The sequence below is a fragment of the Myripristis murdjan genome, chromosome 22 (genome assembly GCF_902150065.1).
Source record: "Myripristis murdjan chromosome 22, fMyrMur1.1, whole genome shotgun sequence".
Taxonomy (NCBI): Eukaryota; Metazoa; Chordata; class Actinopteri; order Holocentriformes; family Holocentridae; genus Myripristis; species Myripristis murdjan.
The window spans coordinates 25,914,121-25,929,979 of record NC_044001.1 but is presented as its reverse complement, the minus strand read 5'-3'; the positions used below and the strand labels follow the sequence as shown (position 1 = coordinate 25,929,979).

The 15,859-nt window shown below is 39.9% G+C and overlaps 1 protein-coding gene across 2 annotated transcripts in view; it reads right to left on the bottom strand.

Moving 5' to 3' along the window:
* lrfn5a (leucine rich repeat and fibronectin type III domain containing 5a) overlaps positions 1-15,859 on the bottom strand; it is a 112,989-nt gene that overhangs the window by 52,522 nt on the left and 44,608 nt on the right. For both annotated transcript variants that reach the window (XM_030045184.1, XM_030045186.1), the window contains exon 2: positions 11,863-11,970. The gene's annotated coding sequence lies outside the window, so the exon portion shown is untranslated. The remainder of the gene's footprint in view (positions 1-11,862; positions 11,971-15,859) is intronic.

Below are 15,859 nucleotides of genomic sequence, written 5' to 3'. Positions count from 1 at the left end.
TTCATTATACTGCTTTTGTTTGTGCTTATTTCTGAATTACATCATAAAACTGGTGATTGCAATCTCTCTTACCAAAAGCATCCAGATAAATGATACCTGCAATTACACACACACACACACACACACACACACACACACACACACACACACACACACAGACAGGAGGAAAACTGAAGAAGCAAAAGAAGAAGACTAATCTGTGAGATCACTGCGACATGGACTCAATATTAAGAGGTGTCGCTTGTGTTTTGTACACACAATATGTTTCCCTCCTCTCTGTCCCTCTCTACTTTCTACCAACCCCCCCTCCCGTGTTTACCCTGTTGTTTGTTTGTCTCATTTTATTCCACATGACAGTTTGCTCATTTGTAAATGTGATTGTTTTTCCTCTCTTCCTCCCTCTGTTTGTATCCCCCTTCTCTTTCTCCATTTCTTGTTTGCTAATCTTATTTGCTTCCTGCCATCATTATTTGTTCATTTGCTTTTGTTGTAGATTTTCTGTCAGCTGTTTTCTGTTTATCTGCCCTCTGTCTCGCTCATCATCTATTTCTGTCACTCTCGTCTTCCCACTCTTTCTCTTCAACCCCCCCTCCCTTCTCTTTCTCTTTTGCTACGTTTCTGTTCAAGTGTTTTTATGTAGCTTTTGAAGTATCAAATTAGAAATGCTAAGTGGAAACAGCAGATATCAATGAAGTTCTTTCAATCGTGCAAAAAAGTTTTTATGTTCACTTGAGGCAAAACATTCTTTGTCAATAAGGTATTTACATGATTGCACAGTGATGGTAATATATTTGCAAATAAATATTAATGTGGGCTTGGCATGGTTTGTTGATAAATGCTGCAATTTTGTTGCACAGCTAGAAAATATATGTAAAATATCATCATCCACTAACCCTCCTGAAATATCCTTCCTGCTGTCTGTCCCATTGCATCATGGTATGGTGTAAGATCTTCAGAAAAGGTGAAATGTGCCAGGTTTGAATAGCCTCCACATAGTGAAAATACTGTTGCATCAATACCCTTTAGACTGGCTATGCCTGTTTATGCTAATCTACTATATGCTAACATAGCCCTATCTGTGCTTGTTTGAAAGGAAAATTATTGGCCACCTCTATTAGCTGAGGCTAGTGTTAGATGACTAACTGCAAATGCAGCCGCCATGCATCAGGAAGTCAAGTTATTCTCTTCAAGCCAGCTGACTCAGATCACTCAATAACTCCCAAGTTTTTCTTTCTTGTCTTGTTTTAATACAGTTCATATTTACACTGACTATGCACATTAATAAACATTTCTGTGAATCTACCAGTTTAGTCATCTTGGCTAATTTTCAACTGCAGCCCCTGGGTAGATATAATAAAAAAAAAAAAAGACAGCTACAAAACATATATAAAATACATTACAACAATAATAACTAGAAAGCACTCAGTAGAGCCAAACCTCCCACAGCACTGAGCAAACAGTCAAGATATGCTGTTTCACATGTCAGATATTCACCAAAAGTTAATCATACCTACAGTACCACCACACCTGCCTTTAGACAACTGGTGTGAAAGGTTTCATGATGTTACGTGAATCTGTTTGAAAGCTGCACGTGCTTTTATAGATGTATCTTTATTTTCATATTTGCCTTGTGCTTTGCAAACCATTATGAAATTAGCAAAAAGACACTGAATGGCAAATAAAAGCATGACATAAATTAAGATAAAAATAACAAGACATAACAGAAATAAAATAAAATAAAAATACAGTTAAAAAAAAAAAAAAAAAAACTCTACAAGAAGACATTACATGATCAGTAGACATACCCAACCAGCCTCTGATTCTAGAAATTTAGTGTTTTGTTTTGTCTTTTTCTCTTGTTCACCAGTCACCCCCTGTCTCTTTCAGTCATCTCCTGTCTCTATTTGGTGTTTGCCTTTTGTATCTGGTTCTGCAGTTCCTGTATTCCCAGCGCTCCTTGTTTCAGCCCAATCATCTGACTCCCCTATTCCGCTCTCCCTTGTCTCTGCCTTCCTGCACCAAACCTCACCCTGTCATCTGTCACCTCACCTATCGCCTGTCTCCCCCTGTTCCTGCCAAAACTCTTACCATTCCTTTCTGCCAAAACTCTTACCATTCCTTTCTGCCAAATTCCTCAGCCAATCACCTGCCAGCCCACCTGTTTGCCACACACGTTTCCAGTTAGTCAGTTTGTCCCTACAGTAGATACACCGTTTCACTGTGTCCTTTGCCAGTTCATCCCAGTGCTCCACCTGCGTGTTGTTCCAGGCTTTACATGAGCCTGTAAGTCTTTCCCAGTCTCTGATCACAGTCTGTCTAGCGTTTTATCTCTGTTATCTCCTCCTGTACTGTTGCCCGGTTGTTGGATTTTTGTGGCTTTGACCTGCACTGGATTTTGGACTTTGATTTTTGCCTAAGTTAAACCAGTTTGTTTTTACACTTGTCTGTTTCCTCCTCTCTGCACTTCACTCCATCTGCTTTATCAGAGCATTTTTCATAAAGCACATGAAATACATTAAAACAAGGACAATAATACAGCAAAATGAAGCACATTTCAGGTTATTTGAATATGCTACAGAGTAGTAACACACTTAATTGTCTTTACCTATGATTTTAAGTCAGCGGTAAATGAACGGTATATGGTACTATCTCTAAGTGTTTGCAGACTATTCCATGTGTGAGCTGCTCTAACAGAAAAAGATGACTTTCTAAATGCAGTCCTCCTCATGGGTATTATACAATCCCCTCTTGCCTTAGACCTAGTGTGTCTATCGCCAGTTGTTTTCTGCTTTATAAAAACATTAGGAGGAATCAGTTTGAGCTCTCTTAATTTCTGTATTTCTTTCAGTTCCTCTTCTGCCCTCCACTTCAACCCTTCGCCACCTCAGCTCCATTCAAAGCCTCTGTGAAACAGCACATTCTGCAGATTAATGTATCCAAATCAGATCAATCACACATGTACCTCTGCCACTGCATTGCTGGTTGCCACAACAGTTCGTTCAAAGCAGTATACCTTGCAGCTAAAAGTCAGCTTTCACCACATTTTCAAATTGAAGCTCAGAGAATAATCCAAATCATCCACCCAAAGCCTTGCAGAGTAAAATGTGTCACCCAAAAAACAACAGCACATCTTTGGTTTCTACAAGTGATCTGCCAGAGGCAGGAAGGTCTCATTGTGTTTACAATGGAGTTTGTATTCTTGACACCCTCCAGTGGTGAGAAAGTCACTTAGTGCAGCTTTAAGGAAACTGGAAAATATGTTATTCTTGGGTGTGCTGTAAAGCTTGAAAAGCATAACTGAAAAAAAAAAAAACTGACAAATGTGGGCATTGCATCAAAATAGCTCTTTGGCGTGTGTACCAAGGGCTAGAGCATTAAACTGTGGGTGACAGAGATGGATGGGAATCCTATCTGTATATCTCTAGAATCTACCTCTTTGATGTGCATGTTCACTGTGCGTATTTACAGGTGGAAAAATGTATATCGAACTGAAACAAGTGATGTCATGCTAAGGCACAAAATTGCCATGCAGGGGTTGAGGAGGTGAAAAACAAATCTGCTTTCATCCAAAGAAACTGCCACTTGACCAGCATAAGGTCACTGCACCTGATCCAAATTGGCACATAAATAAGGCCCTTTGTCTTTCCCTACTTTTGCTGTACCCCCTAACCTCCCCTGCCATTAGCAGGTGGTTTCAAGCCAGACTGTGGGGTTTCAGTTCAAAATAAACATGGCTGCCCTAACATCCTGTTTCACGCACTCCATTTCCTGCCACAGCCTACAGTGAGAGAACAAGAGAGAGATAGGATGACCAAGAATGTGAGGGAGAAAGCCAGAAGTGATGCGTGTATGATGTGTGTGATGCAAATAAAATCCCAAAGGGCTTTGTTTCAAAATGCCTTTGCATTTCAAACAAACATATACTGTGAGAAAAAGAAAAAAAATGAACAGTCTTCCCAGCTAAATATAAAATGTCTTTCCCTCAAAGCATAAGCGCTGACCCTTGTTTATTTATTTATTTTATTTATTTTTCATTTTTGAAAGAGTGCTTCATGTATCCTTTTTAAAGCATTATTATGTGACACCTGTCATGGCAAAGTTATGGTCAGTATTGGCCACATTTATTCTGAAAGTTTCAGCTCAATAAACATTTTTCACAGCAGCCATTTTGACATGAAATAGCAGGGTAGATAAATGTGTTACATTAATTAATGTTTAACAGAGCCAGTGTCCTGGTGTTGTTCACTCGAAAGGCTCTGCTCCTCTTAAATGGAACAGAATCTTAGTTAATCTCATTAGTAACAAATGCGTTTACCTGCTATTTCATTTCAAAATGGCTGCTGTGAAAAAGGCCTGTTGTGCTGATTAACATTCTCTTCCATCACATTGCTTGTAAAATCAGATCTGACAACATGACAATGCAAAAGTAAAAGTAGAAGTTGCCAGTCTTCTAACATTTAGTTGATTCTAATGTCTCAAAAGGAATGTGGTGATGATTTGTTGACATATTGACACTTAAGTGCTAAAAGTGCCTCTCATGCCATTGAATTCAAGTGACTCACAAGTGAAGTCCCATTTGTGCTTGTGTCTGCTATCATTCTCCCTGTCCTTATTGCAGCAAGCCAGACGATAGTAAACAGATGGTCCAGAAAGGATCAAGAGGCCTTTGGTGCAAATCAGCTATGGATGTGACAGCAGAGATTACCTGTCAATGACATAGGCTTCTTGACCAGTGGGATATCCACTAAAACAAAGGAGTCTTCATCTTCATCAAGAGCATCACTTCTTATTTTACCAATATTTGCAATGCCATTTCTATACTGCTATGTATAGTTCAATTACATAGTCAAAAGTGGTTAATATTTAGAATTTTGATACATTGTTGTTGCAGCCACTGTTGTTGCAGTGTTTACACTTTGAAGGCATGGGAATCTTTAATATGGTAACACTGCACTGGTCATAGCTACAGTTAATACGAAATACAGATGCAGAGACTGTTTTTGTTAGTCCTCAGGATTATTTTGGGTTCAAAATACATCTTAAATTTGAGAATATATCCTTAAAAGATGTTAAATAGTCTGACATTTAACTTGTAGAAACCTGTTGTCAACTTGCTTTATTCATTTTGTTTCAAGGTTATTATTCTATCTTGTTTAAGTAGTCAAGTTTATTTAAAGCTCTTTATTACAGGCGTGGGCAATTGGGCAATTTAGAACCAATTTAGAACCTCCCATTCATCTGACCTGCATGTCTTTGGGCTGTGGGATGAATGCATGAGAATGAGAGAGAGAGACAGAATGAAAGAGAGAGAGAGAGAGAGAGAGAGAGAGAGTGAGAGAGATGAAGAAGTACAGGGACGAAGAGTAACATGTTAATCCTTTCCAAGAGAGAGAGAGAGAGAGTTTTCAGCATGACTAACAACTAAATGCCGCAAGATGTGTGTTTATGAATTTGTTATCCCTTTCATGTAGATATTCTACTCTTCTTTTCCATTCCTTTCCTCTCATTTCTGCCTCCACTACTCTTCACCTCCATTATACCAGAAGGTGAGGGGTGAAGCAGGGCAAGCAGGTTAGCTTGCTAACCCAGGCATGGTTGGCCCCAGCGGGTCTTGGTGATCGACAGACCCCCCTGGGATCCAGGCAGTATTTCTGCTCCCTGGGAGACCCAGCCTGGTGAAAATGATCACACACACATATGGGAACACACACACAAACACATGCACACACACATGGAAGAGGATACAGACTCACACTACCAGAAAAACAGGTGAGGAGGAGGTCATGGAGCAGATGAAAATGAAAGACAGACAAAAAGGAGAAGAGAGAAACAGAAGATCAGAAGAAGAGAGGATAAATAGAGAAAAGAATAAAGGAGGAGTGGATTGGGAGAAAAAAGGAAAGGAAAGGAGAGGAAAGGGATGAGAGCTGAAATGGGAAAATACTAAAAAACAAAAACGAAGGGAATGCAAGTTGCTGGAGGAAGAAACAAGGCACTTTGACTCATCCAGTCAACCTTTTCTCCATTTACACTCATTCATCCTTACTTCGCCCATCCATCCATTCATCAAAATGAAGAGGGCAGAGAAAAGTTTGCTTTTGATCTGTTGTGTTTGCACACACACACACACACACACACACACACACACACACACACACACACACCGCAGGGCAATCCATATCCAAAGTGGGCAATCCCTCATGCCCTGAAGCATGAGGGTTGCGGGTTGAATTCCCCCATCTCCACAGTCCTCAGTATGAACTCCACAGGATCTAAATGTGTGGCACTTTGTTGTTCATTAAAAGATAAAATGAAAAGACGCTGTCGTTTGATTTCCGTCTTTCCCTAATAAGATGAGCAGAAGCAGTCGCAAAGAAACTCTCGCTCTCCCTCAGTATTTGCATATTCATAGGGAGGGATGAGGAGGAGAATGACAGGTACTGAGATGAAAGATGAACCAGCTGCACTGACAAATACCAACACACACATTATATTCTCCTGTGCATTTGAAGTCTCAGCTATCTTCAGTGACCATTTTGAACCTTTCTGATTCAAGCTTATGTCTTTTGGGGTTTCCAAATGATTCAAGTTACAGCAACCTACATTTTGTCTTATAAAGATGGTTACAATTCCTGGATCACCAAAAATTATACAAGAAACCAAAAAAACAAAGAATTCAAAAGATATGGAATCAGTGACTAAAGCTGTCCATGATCTGTATGTATGGATCACCACCCCACCTTTCAGTATGCATATGAACATCAAGGGTTTTTTTGTTTGTTTGTTTGTTTAAGTATTACAGTTTTTTCTCAATTGCTAAAACACTAAACCCTATTGTCTGAACCAAATGCTCCATTGCCTGAACCCACTGATTGAATAAGTCACTCTTTTGGCAAAACCATAAGCACTTTTCACCTGTTTAGACACAACTTACCAACACATTTTCATGGTGATGCACCTGTGTTGCATAATAGTGAGCACTGGTGGCAAAAGTCAAACCCAAGTAAAGCACTGGTGTCACTGGTTGAACACAACAACTCAAAATTGATCACACTTGTGGCTAATGATGTGAGGGAGCATATATAAGCCAGTTCAGAGAGCACTGCTTTGAGGGGAGGAGTTTGTGTGAGAGGAGGTCGAGGTGGTCGAGGAGGTCAAGGTGGTCGAGGAGGTCGACTCAGTACGGAGAAATGATGCTGTGGCTGAGTAATGCACTTCTCATTTGTATATTTTTGTGCTTTATTTTTACATAGGCTTACTTTATATAAGTGCTAAATGCACAAGATTTCTATTTGTTTTTGTACTGTGCAAGTGCTACGTGTAAATGCACAAGATTTCTGTTTTTTGTACTTTTTTTTTTTTTTTTACTATGTACACGTGCTAAATTGACAGGTTTTTTGTTTTGCAACATGCATTTAGCCTACAGTGAACAATAAACATTTATTTCTACAGCTTCATGTCCTGAGCATTGTGTTTTCTATTTTTCTATGTAGTGTTTAGTGACTGCTCAGTAGTGTTTTTAATTTTGATTGACTCGGGGCACAATTTGACAACACAGTTCAGTTTTGAGCACAGATTGAACTGTTTTGAGGTGAAAGTTTGGTTTTGCAAGGAGTCTGAGGTTTTGTGAATGTAGCTTGAAAATCGGGTTTTGTGTTCACAAGTTAGAGAAAAGGAGAGCAACTTTCGAGAAATGTGTCTTAGTAATCGAGAAAAACTGTAATTCGTAAAGGCCCCATGACATGCAAAATGCAATTTTGGTTGGTTTTTTTGTGATAGGGAAGGTCTCAGGGTCACATAAATACTGTCCCATGCATTAAACCTGTGATAAATGGAGAAATGTACACAGCCCGTTCTTTGAAACTCTCCCTTTAAGACGAGAGGACAGCACTTCCTCCTTTTTGTGATGTCACACATAAAGCGACTCCGCCCACTACACTAGCCAGCTCCCCAGGTAACAAGTTAACAAATTAGCGACATGTCAAAGAAACGTTGCGCCATAGACGGATGCAAGGACACTAATGTTTCATTGCACAGTCTTCTAAAAGAAACACACGTTAGAGACCCGTGGCTGATGTTATTTTTTTTCCCGGGTCCCCCAGGATTTTAGTCCAAATTTGCTCGTCTGTTCGGCTCATTTCAGCGGCAACTGTTTTATCAGCCTGACACAATACAATGCCGGTTTTGCAAAGAAACTGTTGGTAAAGGATACTGCTGTCCCCACATTGTCTGGCCCAATGTCAACTCCGTGACCAGTAAGTGATTTTTTTGTCTCTGTCTCATCAAGACGGTAACATTTTCAGAAGTTGTAAAGCTGTTCATTAGTGATACTGATAACGTTACTTGCCTGTGACTGACCCGACCATATGTCACTCAGAAAACAGTCAGCCAATCAGTGGAGAGGTGCTGACTCTCTCTTCTGATTGGCTAAACGAACTGTGCTGCCAGAGCCTTGGGAGAAAGGTAAGACAGAGGAGCTGTGAAACTATATTTAGTGGACCACAGGTACTCAAAACCGCAATGCTGTGAAAAAGTAGCCCCCTTCCTGATTTCTTATTTTTTTGCATATTTGTCACACTTAAATGTTTCAGATCATCAGACAAATTTTGATAATAGACAAAGATAACCCGAGTAAATATCAAATACAGTTTTTAAATGATGATTTCATTTATTAAGGGAAAAAGGCTATCAAAACCTACCTGGCCCTATGTGATAAAGTAATTGCCCCCCCTTGTTAAATCATGAATTAACTGTGATTGCCCACATTTTTTGGAAAGCTGAGTTCAATTTCACAAGCCTGGCCTGATTACTGCCAGATTCAAGAAATCACTAAAATATAACCTGTATGACAAAGTGAAGTACAATAAAAGATCTCAAAAAGCAACACATCATGCTGCGATCTAAAGAAATTCAAGAACAGATGAGAAACGAAGTAATTAACATCTATCAGTCTGGAAAGGGTTACAAAGCCACTTCTAAGGCTTTCTGACTCCAGTGAACCACAGTGAGAGCCATTATCCACAAATGGAGAAAACTTGGAATAGTGGTGAACCTTCCCAGGAGTGGCTGGCCTACCAAAAATAGTCCAAGAGTGCATCGACAACTCATCCAAGAGGTCACAAAAGAAGCCAGAACAACATCTAAAGAACTGCAGGCCTCACTTGCCTCAGTGGAGGTCAGTGTCCATGATTCAACAATAAGAACAAGACTGGGCAAAAATGGCATCCATGGGACAGTTCCAAGGCGAAAACCACTGCTGACCAAAAAGAACACAAAGGCTCGTCTCACATTTGCCAAAAAACATCTTGATGATCCCCAAGACTTTTGGGAAAATATTCTGTGGACTGACGAGACAAAGGTTGAACTTTTTGGAAGGTGTGCATCCCGTTACATCTGGCATAAAACTGACACAGCATTTCATGAAAAAAACATCATACCAACAGTCAAACATGGTGGTGGTAGTGTGATGGTCTGGGGCTGCTTTGCTGCTTCAGGACCTGGACGACTTGCCATAACTGATGGAACTATGAATTCTGCTCTCTACCAGAAAATCCTGAAGGACAATGTCCGGCCATCAGTTCATGACCTCAAACTCAATCGCATTTGTTATGCAGCAGGACAATGATCCAAAATACACCAGCAAGTCCACCTCTGAATGGCTTAAAAAAAAAAAAAAAAAAAAAATGAAGGTTTTGGAGTGGCCTAGTCAGAGTCCAGATTTAAATCCAATTGAGATACTGTGGCATGACCTTAAATAGGCCTTTCATACTCGAAAACCCTCCAATTTAGCTGAATTAAAACATTTCTGTAAAGAAGAGTGGGCCAAAATTCCTCCACAGCGATGTAAAAGACTCTTTGCCAGTTATCGCAAACGCTTGATTGCAGTTGTTGCCGCCAAGGGTGACACAACCAGTTATTAGGGTTAGGGGGCAATTACTTTTTCACATAGGGCCAGTTAGGTTTGGATAGCTTTTTTCCCTTAATAAATGAAATCATCATTTAAAAACTGTATTTTGTATTTACTCTGGTTATCTTTGTCTAATATTAAAATTTCTTTGATGATCTCAAACATTTAAATGTGACAAATGTGCAAAAAAATAAGAATCATGAAGGGGGAAAATACTTTTTCACAGCACTGTACATCTTGCTAGGGATATCAACAGTTAAAATAAAACCCTGGAAGTGTACAGCATGTGGCCTTTAAAACTCAGTACAGAGTTAGAGATAGACAAGAGGTGTGTGCTGTGTTTTACTACAAAGCGCAAAAATGAAGACAATTACACTACGATCAGGTGAAGAAAGTGTGAGAGACATACACACCACCCTTTTAAAAGATTCTGTAAATCAACAACACAGAGACATGACACATAATAACATGGCCATGAAGAGTTTGCCACTAATCTGATCAAATGAGGTGGAGGGCCCTGAAGTGTCATTACATGTCTGAAAACCAACAAAAATCTCACTCTTTATAATTTTGAGGTCTGGCCTCACAATCATTTAGTTATTTAGTTTAGTTATTCCAAATCATAAGTGTTAAAATTATGTTGCTCCTCTTACTAAGACAGCGTCACTTCATGAGGAAATATGGTAACTTGGTGGATGGAGGGAATTTGATTATTTTCCTTTTTCTGAAAATATAAACAAAGAAACTCAAATAAAATAGAAACTAACATTTTGCAATGGCAACAGCTATTGTTGTCATTGCTTGACACTAACAGAAGAAGAAGAAGAAGAAGAAGAGGAGGAGTAAACAAAGAAACTGCAGACACACACACACACACAAGGCTCTGTGTGAGCCTTGGTACTATGCTGCAGAGACGGTGAAGGATCTTCCACTTTCAGGTATGATATCTCACCAGTGTGTGTGTGTGAGTGTGTGCATGTTTATAATGATCCGAGGAGATTTACTCTTCACCTGAGGTGTTGTTAAAAACACACAACAGACACACACACACACACACACACACACACACGGACATGTATGGACAGACACATGCTAACTTTAGCATCAAGTGAGCATCAAGGCTGAAAAGATAAAGCCCCAGTTTCACAGATAGATAGATAGATAGATAGATAGAAACATCCTCTACCCTTGGGTTTCTTTCTCATTTTCCTAAACCTCTCATCCTCCTCTGTCTCCTTCTCTCCCTCCCTTTCTCTCTTTTCCTCCATCTTCCTCTCTCTCTCTGACTTCTCTTCTCTTCTGCTTAGCTGAGTTCAGCAGTCAGTCGTATCCCGGGGGGATAAATCGAGGTTAGAGGTGTGGATCTAACAGCCAGCTCAAGAGAGGGAACGCTACAGCAAGTGAGAGAGAGAGAGGGAGGGAGGGAGGGAGAGCAGTGTAGTCTCAGCGGATGGAGTGAGGTTAGAGGTGACTTTCTAACAGAGAAGGCCTGCATGAAGATGACACACAAGCCTTTCCCAGCCTTAAAACATTAGTAGGAAGATGAGAGAAGATGAGAAAGGAGGGAATAAAAGAGAGCAGAGAGAGCAAGGCAAGAAACATGTGAAGATGTAACAGTGAAAAGAGAATGGACGCCACTTGTTCTCACAGGCATCGCAGATTACATACAGCAAAAAGACGCTGGCCTGATTTGCACCACAAGGCCAGACTGGGCCTGGCTGATTTCCATGGCACTTTCAAACACAGTTAAACAGGAATAGCCTCGTTTCCACCAAGGGGCCAAAGAGGGCCAGCCTGCTTTCCACTACAAATTCTAACTGAGCTACAAACAAGTGTAGCCTGGTTTGCACTACAGGGCCAAACAGGATTAGCCTGCTTTCCATCACATCTTCATTGGGTCACAGTTTGATAAATGCTGCCAAGAAAAGCACTTCAGAAAAAATGTGGTACCTTACCTTCAGAGATTTAAAAGGGGATAGCACTCAGTTTCAGAATTCACATGTTACTGAAGCTGTAGCGTCATGGATGAGGGCACAGGTCCAAAATCTTCTCTTTTTTTGTCCCTGTGGAATAAGAAATATATAATAACAAAATGAATGGGTAATTTATACCAAGATCACTTTAATCACCAAATATAAAAAATGCAGTGAATCAGACTGGGGGCGAGTTAGGGGCAACTGTCACGACTTGGTGGTCCCAACTCACTCCTATACGTACATTTTTTTTTTTTTTTTTTTTAATGCTTGCCCAAGTGAAACCTTTGAAACATTACCGAATTTAGTTGATTTCTTTCGAAAATGAGAAAAAAGGCTGAGGGGCAAATTGACCAGAAATGACTGAAATTAGCAAGAAATTAGTCAAAGGTTACAAAAAAATGAACAGAAAATTACCAAAAAATGTCAGAAATTTAAAACATTACTGGGAAAGTAGGATCAACAAAGGTAAATAAAATAATAAGATAAAATAAATAGTTAGTGGTGCTGTTGTACTGGGCTGCATTTTATTGAGAAGTGTTTCTAAGATTCTGTCCCCTTCACGTATATAAATAGTGAAGACAAAAAATTAGAAACACCTCTCAATGTAATGTAGTCGAGACCTCTACAAACTCCAACCTCAACAATAAGCAAATAATTAAATTGACATTTTCTCCACAATGTCAACAAAAACTTATACTGTAAACTATAAAGTTTAAAGGTAAAATTTATGGCAGAGCAGTTGTATTGAATTGTATTGGACTGTACAGGTGGATCTGATAAAGTGGCCACTGAGTGTATATACATCCAATGTTTGTAGCTGTTCGTTTCTACATCATGAGTTTAAAAAAAAAAAAAAAAATTTATCATCATGTCAGGGACATTATCATGTCCCTGACAAGAATTTGCCCCAAGGACCCATATGGGAAGAGTTTGTCACTGCATTACAATCACATTGTAACTGTACATGTTAAGATACTTTTGATAGTGATAAATGATTTAACTAGATTTATCATTGCTGAACATTTTATACTAACTGCTACTGAATTCCCTGGGCAAAGACAAGGAACAAATAAATGAATTGGCAATATAATATGTCACCAAGTAGTGTGTGAGGCAAAATGCATTAAAAACAATTGTCATTGTTTTGAATGGGTTTGCAGCCCCTCTGTTTATGCCTATTTTCACAGGTTAGTGTCCCAGTCAAGTTTTTGGAACTATTTGCATGTTGCTAACTAGCTTATATATGATGCATTGAATTGTACATTTCAAACCTGCATGTGGCTAATATGAGCATTGTTTTGTCAATTTTAGTTAATGGCTTTAAACTTTATGCAGCTGCTGGAGAGACTCCTGATGTTTAGAGACCAATGACAAAGAAAAACACGTGTCTGCACATTTGACAGAAAACACCACTCTGCATGATTTAAAATGTGTTTGATTACATAGTTGTTATATCTTTGAGCGGTCCAACCTCAAACAGCAGAGGTGTAATGGTTTATAATGGGATTTTCATGCCTATCCCATTGACTCCAGTATTAGTGGCACCAGTCTGGCACCAGTGCAAACTTGAAACGGCATCACTATGACATAGACCTATTCCCACCTGGTCCTGAGTGATCAGATTGCAGAACGCATTTGTAGGTGGTCTGGGGTGCTTGTGTCCCCATGACATTAGAGGTGTAAACAGACATGTCCCAGGACGCATTGAAGGACCACCTACTTGCCTGATATCTTCTGTCTTTAAGCTCTGGTCTAGGCCAACACCCCCAACACAGGCCAGACTGTTACTTTTCCAGTAGAAAAAGTGTCTTTCCTGACTTTGCCCAAAACAGCTGAACTGTCAGCTGATGGGCCAAATGCAAACTGAAGTGCAGGTCGGCAGCTGTTTAATGTATAAAAGCTCTCCTTAATAAGTAATGAGCTCCCCTAAAAACATGATGCAAGAAATTTTTGGGGGACTCTAAAATATGTATTAACAATATGTAGGTTTTTTTCTTCCATATAAAATTCGGAGGCAGCGTCAGTTCTTAAATTTTGTCACCCAGCACAATTAAACCATTTTTTTTCTATTCCTAGAAAGAGTTACTAGAGTTTCTATTGGAATACTACAGAAATATTATAGGCAGCCGTGCGTCTGTGTGTGTTGCAGTTACTACAGGAATACCACAGAAATATCACAGGCTGATATATCCACCTGAGCGAGAACCCTCTCAAACCCACTAGAATAATTAAATAATCTGAGCCTGAGTGTGATTGGGTCGAGCCTGTAAAAGATGTAAAGAGCGTCTTCAGTGATTGACGGAGCATTAAAATGAGGCTGGAGCACGCAAGGATGTCTCCTTTTGTTAAATATCTGCTGCCTGTTAAACAACATTTTATTTTTATTTTTTGCATGGAGGGAGGACTAACAAAGTAAGAATTTCATTTTACGGTTTCTCTCTCTCTCTCTCTCTCTCTCTCTCCCCCTCTCTCTCTCTCTCTGAAATGATACATGTATATTTCCAGATAAAGCAGGAAAGTGATACCAGAATACAAGAAGGCAGGCAAGATGCATTTGGAGACGTGTGTTAATGCCAGGTGTTTACGGACTGGCAGTGGTCCACTTGTGTTTGGATTGCCAAAGACGCATTTTAATACCAGGTGGGAACAGAGCCATACTGTCCCTTCCTTCTTTATATGTTCCTTGGGAAATGTTTTTGTAAGGATTATTGGTTGTGTTTGGAGCACACACTAAAAGCCACTGCTACACTGTAGGTATAGTGAACGCAACAAAACCCATGAAATATATTATGTGATTGCTCAGTAGGTGCCAACTGGAAGCTCTACAGATGCAGGTGTGCAAAATTTGTGGAAACGCAGTGGGAGTTTTAAAAAAAAAACTGAGTGAATGCCCCTCAAGTAATTGAGAGCTTAAGCACTGAAACTGTGTATCATTGAACCAAGCAGAAGTGTGCTAAGTTGAGAGCACATGTCCTATAGGAAATCTGCCCTCACATGCTGTCGCTACTGGATATCAATGATTTGAACAACCCTGAGCATTGATTCACAGATATCCCCTCCTCCTTCCTTCTTTCCCTCTGTCCTTTTTTCTCCCTCAGCTTTCCTTTATTCCTCTCCACCCTGCCCTCCTTCTTTCCATGCCGTTTTCACATTCCTCAGCAGGTCAGGCCCCCCCTTCCATGCCTTGCTTCCTCCCTCTACCCTCCTTCTCTCCCTCTCTCTTTAAAGCTATTCTTCTTCAAAGGATGGAGGACACAGCTGAAACAAAGGCTGCTTCTGTAGCAGCTGAGCCAGCAGGATGGAGGGATGCAGGGAGGGGAGGGATCAAAATGAGGAGGGAGGAAGGGTGAAAGGGAGAGGGCTAAAAGGAAAACAGAGGGAACATGTAAAGATGGTACAGATGAGAGGGAGGTGGTGAGTAAAAAAAAAAACAAGTCAAAGAGTGTGGGTGGACGGAAGAAGGGAAAGAGCAGTGGAAGAATGGGAAGTGAAGAAGGGAAGGAGGAAGATATGCAAAAGAGGAAGGGGGAGCTAGAGGCTGGATTCACATTGATAGTGTGGGCAGTTCGGTGTCTTTGATATCAGCAGGATCAAGTTGAAACACACACCCACCCACACGCACACACACACAGACAGACAGACAGACAGACAGACACACACACACACACACACACACGAGGAGGAGTTATCACAGTCAGCCAATAATGAAATCTGCCTAGAACAGCACAAACTGGAGCCAATAAATGCACTCCACCTTGCACCATACAGACAATCTACCTTTCCAAGGGATGGACATTAGATTACCCTCCTAGTGCAGATTGACAAATATTTATTTATTTATTTACTTATTTATTTAACATGTTGATCTAAAAAAAAAAAAAAGAAAAAAAAAAAAAAAGTTCAGTTATTGAATTTGTTACTTTACTTTATTTATTTATTTGTTTGTTGTTTATTTTTAACTTGCTCATCACCTTTT